Here is a 15440-nt window from a genome sequence, read left to right as displayed (position 1 = left end):
AAAAAGTTGTATCTATTTATTTTAACTTTTTCCTATGGTTCCAATGTGAATTATCAGTTAGGAGAAAATTCTTCACTCAGAGGGTGGTGAGGCACTGGCACAGGCTGCCCAGAGAAGCAGTGGATGCTCCATCCCTGGAGGTGCTCAAGGCCAGGCTGGATGGGGTTTTGAGCATCCTGGTCTGGTGGGAAGTGTCCATGCCCATGACAGGGGGGTTGGAACTAGGTCCCTTGATCTTTAAGATCCCTTCCAACCCAAACCAATCTGTGATTCTGTGACTGATGAACAAAGTTTGTTCATCTGATTAATAGCTTAGGTGAACTGTTCTCTGCTCAGTATTTATAGCAGTTCCTGTTTTAAATATAGTTAACTACATCACGGTGACTGTTTTGGTTCCTTCTCCTAGTTAGCTTGTTCAAGCAGTCTTCCCATGCAGTTGTGATTGTTACGCCTACCTTTCAACATTCTTTAGAAAACAATTTTCACTTTCATCAAGCCTTTTTTAAGATGCAGTGAGTTTTAAATAATCACTTCTGCAGATACTCAATTTTTTTTGAGATATTAGTGCAGTTCCGAAACAAGCTCAGGCATGTAGATCCTTCAAAAATGCTCAGAGTGGCCCAATTTAAATTATCTATTGAATGCTCAAACACAAATTGCACATGAAATCCCCAAGCTTCAAGGATCTCTGGCAGGTCACATCCTACCAGTCACTCAAACGTTTAGTCAGTGCTACCCCCATGCACCTATGAAACTGAGGCTGTTTGACACCTCTGAGAATATTTCTCATGTTAGATTTGTTGTAAATGAGCACATGGTCCAGAATAATTAATGGTAACACTTCAGTCCTTTTTTGACAGAGTTGTGTTTCTTATGCAGTTTGTGCTGGTCTGTCTATTTAACTGCAATCAGCCATGCCTGAAAGACAGGAAAGAACAAGACGGACAAGTGTGTCAGTGAGCGAACCTCTTTTCTGTAATTAGAAATGCACAGGGAATAAATTATTCTCTAATTCAAGCTGTCCAGCTCACACTAATAATAACAACCCAAGAAGCAATCTGTTTATAAAAATTAAATCTGAATTTGTGAGACTAGTGCAAGACGGGTTTTGCTGTGTAGTCTTGTTCTAGTTTATCATGCTTACAGGGCTCTGTCAGGGCATTACAAGTGCTGCTGGCTGCACTACACCATGATTTCATTTACGCTTTTTCTACCATGTAAGATTAGCTAAAACTGCTTTAATCAGAGTTTAGCTCTAGCAACTCTGGGCCAAATTCTTCCCTGCTAAATTAACAGTAGGTAAGGAACAAATGCCACAGCATTTGAGCAAACTTGGCCTAAGTATTTTTTTCTTCTTTTGTGGACATCTTTTAATACTACTGTATTCATTTGTCTTCCAACTTGTATGGTACAATATATTTTTTGTGGAGGTACTGCAAAGAAGCCTAGCAATGGCTTGGTTCTTACTTAGTTTTGTTGTCATATATATAATTTCTCTGAGATTATTTGTATCCCTAATGACTAAGGGTTTTATGTAAATTACTCGAGAGTGTGCCTTACAACGTTTCAGAATTAAAATTTTCAGAATTAAAATTAATGTTTCAAAATTAAAATTTGAGGAATTTGAGGAATCAGGGAGGTTCTGAAGGTTACTAATATCACAGCCGTAAGACTAATATATAAACTCTTCCTTCTCTGGGCTCTTCAGAGGGTCTTGAACTTTTGGGCCCCAAAGTATTTGACTCATTGGTCTTCAACTCCTTATTTTTTTTTTTTTTCTAAACTTGCATAGGCCTTAATAATGTTTACCTTCTAATTGTAGCATCTGATTAAGAACAGAAAGGCTGAATGCTGGAGAGCGCAAAGCATGCTTACTTGACTTAAGCTTGGGTTTAAATAGTAATCTAATTCCTTGAGAGTAGAGGAGGTGCCAGTTACCTTTCCAGCAGACAGTTTGAAAATGAGTGTGCAGTCTCCATTTTAAAACTGGAAAAGTAATCAGGTTTGGGGATTAGATATGTTACTTATGCTCCTTTAGAGCCAAAAGCTATAAAGAAACTGCTCAGAATATGAACAGCTGTCATAAAGCATCCCTGACATTTTTAAACAATCTCAGATCTTTGGATGAAGAGTCATGATAGTAACTCTTATTTTTGGAATGCTGAAACATACACAATGAATTCTCTCTGTCAGACAACATGTTTCAGAAGAGAGTATTGACTACAAGTCAGCATAACAGGTATCTTTTTTTTTATTATTATTATTATTGTTAACTCTCAGCAAATAACTTCAGCCATTTTGTTTTTCATACGAAGCATGTATGTTATGGTCAGTTGCTGATCTGAAAGTACAGATGAGATCCAAAGGAGAGAACAAAAGCTATATAAGTTTTTTTGGCTTATTTAGATATATATATCACTTCAGACCAAGTAGAACAAGCTAGAAGTATGCTTTGAATCACTGGTCAGTAATTCAGAGTACCTAATTAATTTAATTGCAAACCATGAAATTCTCAAATTAATTTATTATTCAAATATATTCATGCACTTCCCTTCCCCAGGGCTTTCCCCCTTTTTTTTTAAAAAAAAAAAAAGCCTTTTCAGTGCATTTCAGTTTTGTGAACATCTGAAACGTGAACAAAAGAATAGCCACAGTGTCAGACCTGTGATCTAACTGCGTGTGAGGGAAATACATGGAGGAGAACTTGACACCCTTCTTGTTATGCCTTGCCAGGCACTCAGGCTGAAAGAGTCATCCTAAATTCTGTGTTTCTGGTCATCCCAGTAGTTTATGTAACTACTCTTGATACTATTATGAATTAAACATCATACAAATTGCCAGTTTACAGTGTTCTAGTGAAATGTGTTATTTAAGATACTTGTTTGCAGTTTGGTTTCAGTATCTCTCTGCTAGCTACCTGTTCTCTTGCAGGTTTCTATGCCTTGGTTTTGAAGTCAGTGATGGCCCAGGCTTTTAAAAGTGGTAAGAAGTGCAAAAAGGGTGAAGAAGTAAGTGCATAGATCACTTACATTTACTCAGCAAATACTACTTCGTATGGACAATTTTTGTATGGATAACCCTTCCCATGGCTTTGTACTTCGATGCCTAACATCAACTAACAAAAGGAGTTGGGGACAGAGGAGGGGCTTGGGGCTTCTCCTAGTGTAACCTCTCACTGAAGGCATTAAATAAGTCATGTGCTGTCAGAGCTTGAGCTCTAAAAGTCTGAAAAAAAAATAAATAAAGGAATGGGTGATCTGAAATTTGCTTTTAAATCTATTAGTAGGGAATCCCTTCCAAGAAAATATAACTTGATCTCATTCTTTTTGTTGTAGTAAGCAAGGCACTTCTTTTTCGATGGCAGAATTGGGTCTGACCTTTTGTCATATGACAGAATAAATAAAGATGAGTTGATGCTAACGTCTCAGCTTCCTACAACTTCATGTGAACCTAAATCTCTCATATGACCTGACCTCAAAATAGGACATGTAGAAGTAGACTTCCTAGAGTATTTCTTGTTTTGTCTTCCCTTGCCTTGTTCAGCTTTCATCCCACCAGTGCCCTCAAACCTTTGATATGAAGAGCATCCCATGGCATTACAGATATTCTCTTGTTATTTTGGTTCCTTTGGATGCTTTTGACTGGCAGCTGCTCAGAGGTCTTGTGCTGGCATCCCTGTTCCTGCTTGCCTGTCCTCTCACCTGTTATGGCACAAGGGTCTTTTCTATTTGCCCTGTTGCACGCCCTGCTCCAATCCAGCCATTCTGCACATCTCATCAGAAGCAATTCTGCTTTCCTGTCTCCCTCTGAGGATCTGTCACCCAGCCTTGCTCCTCACTGCATTATTAAGCACGCAGCAGATGCCAAGCGAACTTGGTAGAAACTGTATTCAAAGAGTGTTTCTCTTTTGGAACCTGTGGTCTGCTGTTCCCCTGCTCTCCAGTTTTCTTCTGTACACACAGGTGTGTGTGTTTTTGTCTGTGCACATTGGGGATTGGGCTACGGTGGGAATCATCACTACCTGTGTCCTTGCACATTCCCCGCTCTTTGTCAAATCTGCTGTTTGTTTTTTTTTTTCTATCTGCCAGCTAGATGATGCCTCTACTGCATTTGAGGAACAGTGGGGACATCCAGTGGTCACATGGGTTAAAATTAATTACTCCAGATCCTGTCAGCAAGATCAGATTTCCAAGCTTTCTTGTTTTCTCTGTGTTTGACTTGTTTTTCATCATAGCTCATTATGCTGTAAGGTGCTGCCTGACAGAAGGTTGGGATGACTTACTTCTCTTGTCTTTTTCTCCCCCCCCACCCCCCCGCCCCCCCCCCCCCCGTGTGATGATGTTTCATATCTATCAACAACTGAAATCAGGAAATTGTGTCTTTTCTTAGAAGAAAATTGAAATATCTTTTAATTGTGTTTCAAATGGAGAATTTAGGAGAAAGAGTAAGTGAAATATTAGCTACTGTCCTGAATGCATAACACTGGAATAATGAGAAAATGTGTTATTGCTAGAGGGGATAGGCATAAAAAAAAAAAAAAAAAAAAAAAAGTTTTGGCGAGAAGTAATCATTACTCAAACTTTTTTTATGAAGCTTTTTCAATTTACCTCATATAAAATTCATGCATACACTGGTTCATCCTCTAGTTTGTAATGAGACAGAGGAGCTGTCTCATTCCCTCTTCTGAATGTGGTGGTGATCATATTCAGTCCCTTAGTGCCATTTCTGGAGCTACTAATCTTCTAGATAGTAGAAGAAGCATCAGAACAAGAAAATGTCTATCTGCTGTGCATCGGTGTAGCCAAATTTGATGCTATCTAGTTTTGTTCAGATATATGAAAAAAAGAATATCACCAACACACCCCACCCCAATTTTAGAGAACACAAGAAAATCTAATTTCATTCATTTTTTTTCATTAGAAAAAAAGATAATTTTACATAATATTACTATAATCCTCTTAGCCCACTTGGTTCTGGAAGCACTGTTTTTTGTTGTTTTCAAACTGAAAATTAATTTAAATAAAATCTGATTGCTCCTCTGCAGTTTCTTGTTTTTATGTTAAGATAAAATTTGTAGAAGCTATGGGAGAAATTATTGTAGAGGCCACTGGCTGAATCATAAAATGTCTTTTAAAATTTTTATGGTCCTTTAATGGAGTACTGTTGGGTAATTCCTCCTGGAAAGGATCTAGCTCTGTAATAAACCTTTGTGAAGGAGCATAGTAACTTTTGGTACCACTCTCAACAACTTCTTCCTAGATTTGCATAAGGTACCTAGGTGGCAGTGACCAGTAAAGATGTCTTAAATATTTGCCAAAATAAAATGCACAAATGAAGCAAGGGAAAGGTAATGGATTTAAAACATATTGACAAAAGATTTTGATTTACTCATTTAAATAATGAGTAAAGTTCTTTTAAGGAAAAAGCATTTATATGAAATGCATATCATCTGAGCAAGCTGCATTAAATTATGTCCACTTAATTTGTGAAATGGTAGTTGGCTTCTGCCAGTGTATCATGACGGTCAAATTTCAACAGATCTTAATTCTACTTGCGTAATGAAGATGGTGGGAACGTCAGACTGAAAAAGTTGTGTTGTTCTCCCATCTTCTGTTCTATTTCTGCCCATATTCTCCCATGCAAATTCATCTTCAATCTCTGCTTCAAATATTTGGACAAACATCATAAAGTAAATGATAGGCATGACTGAATTTGTTAGAAATATGCGTTTGTATACCTACCTGAATTCCTAAAACCAAGTTCCTCCTCTGAGATGAGGAAAAGTCCTGCATCTTTTATTGTCTGATGGAAATCTTGCGGATATTATTCCTACTGACACCAGGCTTTGAAAGAATTTGTTTCTAAGGGCAGAATAAATTTTATGTACATATTTTTTTTTTACACGTCACTGACAATGCAATGTTGACCATTCTCACTATTTCTTTAAAATAAAATGGCATAGTAGGACATTTGAGGGGATAGTCAGGAAATTTCAGGGCTACCCAACTTGTGTATTTGGCTATAAATCGGTTCAGAAGCAGAGTTTAAGACTATGAGGCAGCTTACATGTTTCCTCCTCCGCGTCTTTCTGGAGGGAGCTGCTGCTTATACTTAACATCTCCAAACAACCTACGGTAATATGCATTTGAAGTTCTGCCAAAGGAAAATGTAACAGCATTTGACAGTAGCAGATATTGTGAAGATAGGAAGGGTTTTTGTTTGTTTTTTCATTTCTTGAGATGAGCCTTTCCGTTTTTGCTTGAAGTTTTGCTTGATTAATGCATTCATTAAAGAGAAGTGACGGTAATGATTAAACAAAAACATCTTCAAAATGCAGAGTTCATTTCAACCCATTTGGTTTTGTTGCACATAAATTGGATTGGCATTGCATCCTGCACAGCAGGTACTCCACTTGAAATCAAAGACAGATGCTTTTATAGGATTAGAAAGGATATCTTGAGAGGTGGAGGAAGAGATTGAGGTTGGGGGGTTCTGTTGCTTTCTTTCTTTTTTTTCCTACTTTTTAGCAATAATGGTAAATGAATAGTGATAATACTGCTGTTTTGTCTGCCTTGAGAACTAATAATATTGTTTGCTTACAATTAAAAGGAAATAAAAGCTCCATTGTAGCTTGAATTGTTAACAAATCAAGAATACTTAATAGAGAATCTTTCCCTCATAAATAGCTAATGACACCTGCATCTATTTGAATTTTAATGCTAAATATCTCTGAATGAAAATATTTGACTGCTGAATCATATCAGGCAGCCACATTAAATAATTTTTTTTATTATTATCCTTCAGTGTACATGTCTTTAAGAGATTCCCAGAGTTTAACCTAGTATATGCTCAAACAGAAGCCTGTGAGAGAACTGCAGTTTGGAAGGGATTGTAGCTGGTTATCGTAAATAAAATCATAGCCTGTTTCTGGTATGGGTGTTCTCGGAGACTGAGCTGTGAGCAGAAGTGCCGAAGGTGTTGATCTTCCTCTGTTGCCTTGCAGGCAGAAGATTAAGGAAGCAAAGAGAAGGACAGGCCTTGGGTCACTTCTACAATTCTGGTGATACCTTCCACTTAAAATGCACATTTTGAACACTTTTTAAGAGGTGCTACCTACACGAGTCATGAGCACCCTATAAAAATCAAGTTTGGATGAAGCATCACCTCAAGCACCCAGCTCCCATTTGTTAGCAAACAACAAGCCAGCATTTTCTGCGGAACATCTTAAGATTGCTTGGTAAGAAAAATGGTTGCATCACATCACATTGACTCTGGTTTCCTGAGCTGGAGTACATTCCTACTATTCTGTTGTGCCTAATCACCAAAATTGCCTCACGTTATAGCCTTTCTAATGGTGACTACTGTAGTTTGCACTGTTCTCTATTTTACACACATCCATTCCATATTTATAGCTTTACAAAATATTTAACCTTTCTAAGGCATAGTTTGACGAGCTGTTTCTGCCTCTTTCACCACAAAGCATCAAAAAGATTAGCTTTTCCCATGGTAAACATACTTTATTTCTTTTAATTCTGTATTATCTTTAGTCAAATATTAGCCCGGCCAGTTTTAAGAGAGTGGAAGGGAGGAGCAGCTTGCTGTGGAAATTTACTTTTTTTTTTTTTTTTTAATTATTTTAGTATTGTTGTTAATTTCCTTAATGTATCCAAAGATTCCGATTACATTCAGGGTTCACTTCTGTGTGTTATTCAAATACCACACATGGAGGTTTGCTAACCCCAGAAAAGAAAATTGCTGGTGCATTTTAAAACAAAGAAAAGAATACTGAGAAACTAGAAAGACCACATAATCCAAGCAATTCATATTTTTATTCAGTTAATATCTTTTGATAACATCATTTCATGTCCTTTCAGTTTTGTATTGCCTGTTAAGTGATATCAGTTGCTCATGTATCATGAGAATCATGACTGTGATGGACTCCTGCTTCAGCTTTAATACCTGATTTCATTTTGCTGCCTGATTTAGCAGAGGGGATCTGACATGTCCAGTACAGTTTGTATGAGTGTACTGTGACCCGTGTGACTTTTTTTAATCATGGAGTCCTAAAAGGGGTGCATGGGAGGTGTGGGAGGGTGGGGGTTCTTCTTATTATTATTTATTTTTTTACATTTCCTAAATTTTATCATTAACATATATAGTTTACAGAACATAATAATTACATTTAGATTCTTATTATACCATATTAAGGATAGCATTTTGTCACTCATGACTTCACTGCTGCAGAAATATTCTTAAGCTTGAAATTGTAATTATAGCCTCAGACTCTTACCTGACTTTATTTTCAAAGCTGATCTCTATTGTGAGTTTAACCATGTATTTTTCTCTTACTTAAAGGCTTTTTAAAGTTTGTCTAGCAGTAAAATTCTTTGTTGCATATGAATGTTGAAATGAATTTTCACTTGTGTTACTTTTTTGTTCTGGTTTTTTTTTGGAATAAAGGATCAGTGTTAACCTATATAGTGCATGTAGCCTGGACCAAGGGAATAAATCAAACTGCTTCTGTTCCTTATTTTTTTCTTGTCCTACTTGAGAAATAAACTTTGTCATTTAGCTATATGTAGAGCAATAAATGTCTTTTTTTTTTTTTGTAGTGATTCTTATTCAATTCTCAAATCAAGCTCCAGATTCCCAAGGAAGGTGTTCAATCCTGGAAATTAATAGACAGGTTGAAAGCAAAAATACAGATCAGGAATTATAAAGGTAGTTTTTCTATTCCTAGCAGATAATAATGATCAATGTTTTTGCATAAGAAGAGTCGGGTTGCTTTTTCTGCTGTCATTATTGGTATACAAGCTATTTAGATGGTTGAGATTTTCAAGAACTCCTCTGTAGTAAAATGTTTGCTTTCCATTGAACTTTTGTGAGAGAGATTTTTGATGCATTCTTTTAAATTCATGAACAGAGAAACAGTTTGCTTACTCAAGAACAGTATCCCCATTAAGAAAAGATGTGGTATTTATCATTTAGCAATCAACTTAATTGCCTTCGATTATGAAATTGGCTTGGATTTTTGGGTTTCCGCCACCACGGTTTTTAATAGCATAAATGAATTTTTCATAGAATGAGAATGAAAAAAGTTCAAAAATTATGAATTCTGAGATACATTTTTCCACTGTGCATTCTTCTGGACTCCTGCTGGAAATCACTGAGTCATATGTTGTTATTGCTTGTCAGAAGACCCATCCAGATGGGAAGTCTTTCTATTTTGTATTAGCAGAGGCTGTAGGAAGCCAGAAATAGGAAAATGGGGACAAGCCTAAGATCTCCCAAATGTGAAAATATGAAGCACATGATCAGCCTCACACAGAGACTTCAGAAGGAATTTTACTCCCTCCTGGCTTCAGTAGGAGCTCAGCTATCAATATAGTCATGATACTGTGAGCCTTCTTCCTGATTCACACAAGTTTTTAAGCTAATTTTCTCCATTATAGAGCAGTCTACCACAGGTGGGGCAATTCCCTTCTCATCTTGGAAATGGGACGCTTCAGGTCCTCAACTGCAAAATGAGACAAATTGTTTATATTCATGGTTACAGAAATGCAGGTAGGCAGATCTGGGGAGAATTACATTCTCTGAAGTACATTTCCAACTTTCCCCTCATTCTTTCCGATTCCCTCTGTGTGAGAACCATGTGCTTCCTGTTAGGTTGATCTGAGTGCTTACTAATTGCAAAAATGAAATCTGAGTAAGTGGCAGAACCAACAGAAGAAATATGGATGCTTTCCTGAAGGCACCACTTTCCTTGGTCATGTCACTAAGTACCTGAGAACCTTTACTTTTGTTAACTTGAAGATGTTTTTGAATACAAAATATGTAGGTCTTTCAGTATCTCTCTTATTAATGTAGTAGGGTAGCTTTTCTCATAGATATAAAGGTAACTTCTGTCAGTATAGATTTTTTTTCCACATTGGAGGAAAATCTAAAATAGTTTATGACAATTTAACAATGACCAATTTATGGTTTATTGTATAATAGCTATTTCATTAAAAAAAGAAATAGTTGCAAAACACACCTTAACTTTCCGTACTGGCAAATTTTGGTTACTTGTAATCTGCTAAAGGATCTAGTATTAATAAATAGCATTTGGCTTCATAACTCACGTATTGTTTTCACAGTCTTTCTCTGCTCCTGTGGCCTGAATGCTAACATATCACTAGAATTAATTTTTAGAGATTCTGGAGCTTTTCTAAAAATAAACAAGTCTTGAGAATAATGTGGAGTTTAAAAACAACAAAACCAAAACCAAACACCTTTATGTTGCCCTTTCTGTTTTGAGCATTGATTTCCTGGTTGGATTTATTTTTATTTTTTTGGGGGTGGGGGGTGTTAATGTGTTTGTTTTGTTTTTAGTAGCCAATTTATCATGCATTTTGTTAATGCCACTGGTTATCATGGTTATGTGAAAGACTAATCAGAAGAATGTATTTCTCTATGTATTTGAAAACTGTTATTTAATTCTAAATAAAATTTAAATTCTCCCTGTGGAAGACAGTGATGAAAACAAAGGTTGCTATTGGATTTCATGTTCTCTATGACAGAAGAAGAGAAAAATGTGAAAGCATTACTGCAATAATGTTTTATGTTTCTTTTTCCTATTTTTGGAGGAGGTGGAAGTTGGCCTGAGGAAGACGGAAATAGTTGCAAATATGAATGTATATAAATCTATTTAAAAGATTAAAAGTAAAATTTGTAGGTTATCTTCAAAATGATCAGAATCTGCATTTGTCTAAATTTCTCTAAAAATTAATTCTGAGGCCAACCTAATTTAGGAATTTTATAATCTAGGAAAACTAAGTTGCTACCTGACACCCACTAGTAAATGCTGACTTCTCCCAGTGGTAACTGCTGTGTGTACTTGTAGCTGTCATGAGATCACGCGGATGAGTTGTCTGATAATAGTTGTATTTTTGACTTGCCTGTCAAATTTGAGAGGAGGTATTGTCAGTATGCGTGGTTCAAAAGGGATGGATATGTATGTATAAAGTGTATGTCTAACAAAGACAGCTGGAAATGTATGAGTTAATTGTATAATGTTTTGTATTAGGGTAAATTTTTAATCCTATTGCAAATGTACTTTTTCAGTGAAGGAAGTAATTGATATTTGGGGCACAGAGGGACATAAATATTTTATTCAATCTCGTAAAAATAAAAGGAGTCATGTGGGTTCTTTCATGAACTTATATGTTTATAAGGTTTAAGATGAAGGAATTTATTCATGAATGTCGAGAAGCAAAGATACCACCAGCAACAACAGCATCCTAAATCAGTTGAGACAGTAGTGACTTACACAGTTTTGTTTTAGATGTGCTTTTACTTTTGTGGGAAGGGAGCTTGTAAACACTCACTCTTCTGAAAATAAGTAAAAATCTCTGCAGGTGGTGACACACCTTTTTCTCTTAACTTACTAAATCCCATCACTGATTCCTGTGTTCCCGTCCCTCTTTGACACTGACAATGTGGTATAGAGGTACCAATATGATCTGGAAGAAAAGACGGGATTTTTTTTATTTTTTCTGAAGGAACTTTTTTTCTGAGACACTAATTGGTCCTTTCTTGACAGAGCAAAAGTGGCTCAAGTTAACTGCATAGTACTTGGTGTTCGTTTTCTTGAAATTGAGTGTGTTTTTTTCTAAAAAAAAAAAAAAAAAAAAAAAAGCAAAACACAGTACTGAGGCTTTTTGTAGCTTGAAAAACCTTGTTATTGCTGAAACCATGACTGGAGCTTCTGGACACAAATGTGCCAGTAGCATCATGTACCTTATGTGGTTGTTGGTTGTTTTTTAAGGCTTTGTATTCAAGTATCTAAAAGCCGAAACATCAAGATGACATAGTAGTCTTGTATTTAGTCACACAGCCAGCAGAGTTGTGTCAGGTTAGATGCAAGTGGTGCATGACACTGTTGATTGTTCTGAGTTAGAGACTCAAAGCATCCTCCCAATCCACCTAATTTTTATCCCAAATTTCCCTAAGAAACTTCCTGTGGCATTTCCTAACACACCCACACACCATTTTTTCTTTTAAATGAAAACAGAAATGTGAAGGGGGTACATGAAACACAGCTTTTGCCTGTGTTCATGCCAGGTGTGCTAACCCCATTTGTAAGCCACAGTGAAGCACAACCATCGCTTGCCCTGCTGTACTTGGGGCAGAGCTAGTACTCGCCACCAGCATCTCTTTAGGGACAGCCATGACTAGAGTGGTAAGCCTAAATAATGTAGCAGAAAAAAATAATAATAAAAAAAAAAGTTGCAAGTGCCTTCAGGTCACTGCATTTTCCCCTTTCTTTAAAAATTACCCACTGACAATCCTTGTCTGTGCATGTGTGAACACAGAGTGTGGCACGGCCCCAGTCTGACTTGAGAGGAAGAGGAGAAGTAGTGCAGGTGCAGGTGTGATGTGGAGGCGTGAGCATCATCCTGAGCATGGTTAGCAGGGGGTTGTCAGCCTTGTCAGAGCCTGTCCTCCACCCCCAGTTATACAGAGAGGGTAAATCAAGAATTGTTTTGAAAAAGCTCACCAAAAGCAAGTATAATAGGTTCACTAAATTTGATCAGTGCATTGCACCGTCTGCTCCCTGTTTATACAACTTTGATAATGTTATCATCAATTCCTCATGAAAATATTTTGCTTAAAATCTGTGGTGTAGCCCTCAGTTGTTTTTTTTTTGTTGTTGTTGTTGTTTTTTCCTCTCGTTGTAGTGCTTGCTGCCATTTGAGCACAGCACATTATTTAAAAACATTGAAAATATAGATTGGATGATCTGTCTCTTTTAGACCATTCAGTGATGAAATTTCTACTGTACTACTTTATTGTGACATTACCTGACTAGATAAAGCCATTTTCTGTCTGAGAAAGGAGAGAAGCTGGCAGTGTCTACATAAATCATGTTACTTGTTTCATGCTGAGACAGGGGTTCCCAAAGGGAGACCCTTGGGGACACTTCCCTCCTCAACAGAAAACAAACAGAGACACAGCCCGTTTCTGAGGGACGGGGCTGATCAGTTTTATAATGCTGTTGTTACTGCAATAACCATTTCTGGTCCAAATATTGCTGTTCAGTTTAACAGATAGCCCAATAGCTATTAAAAAGTAATGCACGTATGAAAGAAATACACCCTCCTCCCACCTGCAGCTTTTCCCCAAGCTTTTAGCATCATCATTGTGCTCCAGTTCCATAGGAATGAATGTATATCTTAAAATAATAAAACACCAGTCTTTTAATGCTAAAATTATGGCCCAGTTGAATATTATTGTGCAGTATTAGTGTGGTAGATGTCAGATCAGTTTGCAAAAGAAGCAGTTTTGATAACTCCTTTTTTGTGAACTCTTCTCCCCTCAATCCTAATTTGCTTCATAAAATGCAGGTAAATTTCTTATCCTTGTTTTGCAGATGGAGGACTGTGGTCTTTAGAGATAACTGAATGGTGGAGCTGGACAGGATTTCTGGCAAAAACTACTTTTTGTCAGAAAACATTGATTCATTAAAGCTCTTTTGCAGAAGCATATGCTTTGGTGAAACTCCTGGCACAAAGTCTTCCCTATGAGTGGAACAGAATTTAAAGAGAGAATTTCTGTTCTAGTAGAGAAATGAGCATAGACCTTCCTCCGTTACTGTGCGAGGTCTCCTGTTGGAGCTGTCACACCCGTGGAAGTGACCACCCACAAAACTTGGAGTCTGTGTAGCTCAGTGGTGAGCTCACCTGCTCGGTTCGGGCACTACATGGACATGAACTGGGATCTCCTGTTTCCCATGCGAACATCCTAAGCTCCAAGCTTTTGCTGCGATGCACATTTTTTTTTCCCTCACAAATTTTTAAAATTGTCTTTTTGCTAAGAATCTGCAGCTTCCCCCCCCCCCCCCCCCCCCTCGTTTTTTTTCTTAAGCCTCTTATGACATCTGCATAAGAGCTGAAAAGAGAGTCCTTCCAATGCACTTAGCTGCTGGAGAAGGCCATCTCTTCACTGTAGAGCCAACCATTATGCACCATGCTGCTTGCCTCTGCCTCCAGCAGTGACACCACAGACTAATCTAGGTTGGAAATGACCTTCAAGATCATCAGGTCCAATCATCAACCTGACCTACCGAGTCCCATCATTAAACCATGTCCCTAACACCACATCTCTTAAATAGGGATGGGAACTCCACCACTTCCATGGGCAGCCTGTTGCAATGTTTGACCACCCTCTCTGTGAAATTCTTCCTGATGTCCAATCTAAACCTCCCCTGGCACTACTTGAGGCCATTTTCTCACCTCCTATCACTTGTCACTTGAGAAAAAAGACAGACATTCACCTTTTTACAGGCTCCTTTCAGGTAAATGTAGAGACTGACAAGGTCTCCCCTCAGCCTCCTTTTCTCCAGACTAAACAACCCCCATTCCCTCAGTCACTCCTTATGTCTTGTTTTCTAGTCCCTTCACAAGCTTCATGGCTCTACTGTGCAGCAATCAACCACCTCAGTGTGGTCCTTCAGAGCGGAGCCATGGGGTAGCCCAGCCCAACCTATGGTTCTGCCAGGCACTGCAGCTGAAGGCATGGTGCTACCCATGGCTCCGTTTTGCTGCCCCCTCCAGGTTCTGTGCTTTGAGTCCCCTTTGTGTGGCAGGGAGCGAGGAAGGGGTCACTTTTCCAGAGTATCCTTTGCAAGAAGGACATGTGGTCTGACCTTTCCCTGCAGGCCTTTTTGAGGCTTTCCTTAAACCCTTGCCAAGCAAGTATTTGGAATCACACTGTGGACAAATGCAAAGCAGTGTAACAGTGCAAAGCCATGTAGGCTGAAGATCTAGCTAGAACTCAGAAGAATTAATTCATACTTGGCAGAGAAAACACATTGTTCTGTCCTTCCTGTAGTTACTGGGAAGAAACTACTGGCAACATCCTAGAAATCAATAACTCTGTGCACACACAGTATTTCTGGTGAAGTTGTACGAATATCCTTACTGCCATTCTGAGCCTCTACACAAAGGATCTGTTGGAGGCTTTGATCTGCAATGAACTGCCACAACACTAACAATAGTATTCTGTACTTTTTAGTACCTGCTACCCAACTCACAACTCCTGTGTGGAGACTGAACGAAACAACCTGATGTGCCTGAACAGCAGGCAGGTTAGTCTGTCTTTCCACAAGTGGGGGAAGCGGAGATCTGAAAGACTAGGTGATGTGCCCATGGTCACACGGGAGGCCTGCTGCGCACCAGAGACCGAGCACAGGAGCATCGGCTCCTTTGGCATGCAGAGTGTGCTTGGCACCTTGCAGGAGAGCACTGCAAGTCTCCCGATGGATGCTCTGTTCCCTGCCTTGCCCACATTACCACATCCCCACCAAGAGGCTCAGAACTTTAGGAAGAAATTAAAATGTAAAAAATACGCTACCTCTTACAACTGGTTTTGTTTCTGTTTTTTAAACACTTTTTTTTTTC

This window comes from Anas platyrhynchos, chromosome 1, assembly GCF_047663525.1.
Source record: "Anas platyrhynchos isolate ZD024472 breed Pekin duck chromosome 1, IASCAAS_PekinDuck_T2T, whole genome shotgun sequence".
Lineage (NCBI taxonomy): Eukaryota > Metazoa > Chordata > Aves > Anseriformes > Anatidae > Anas > Anas platyrhynchos.
Note: the sequence above shows the minus strand (reverse complement) of the source record.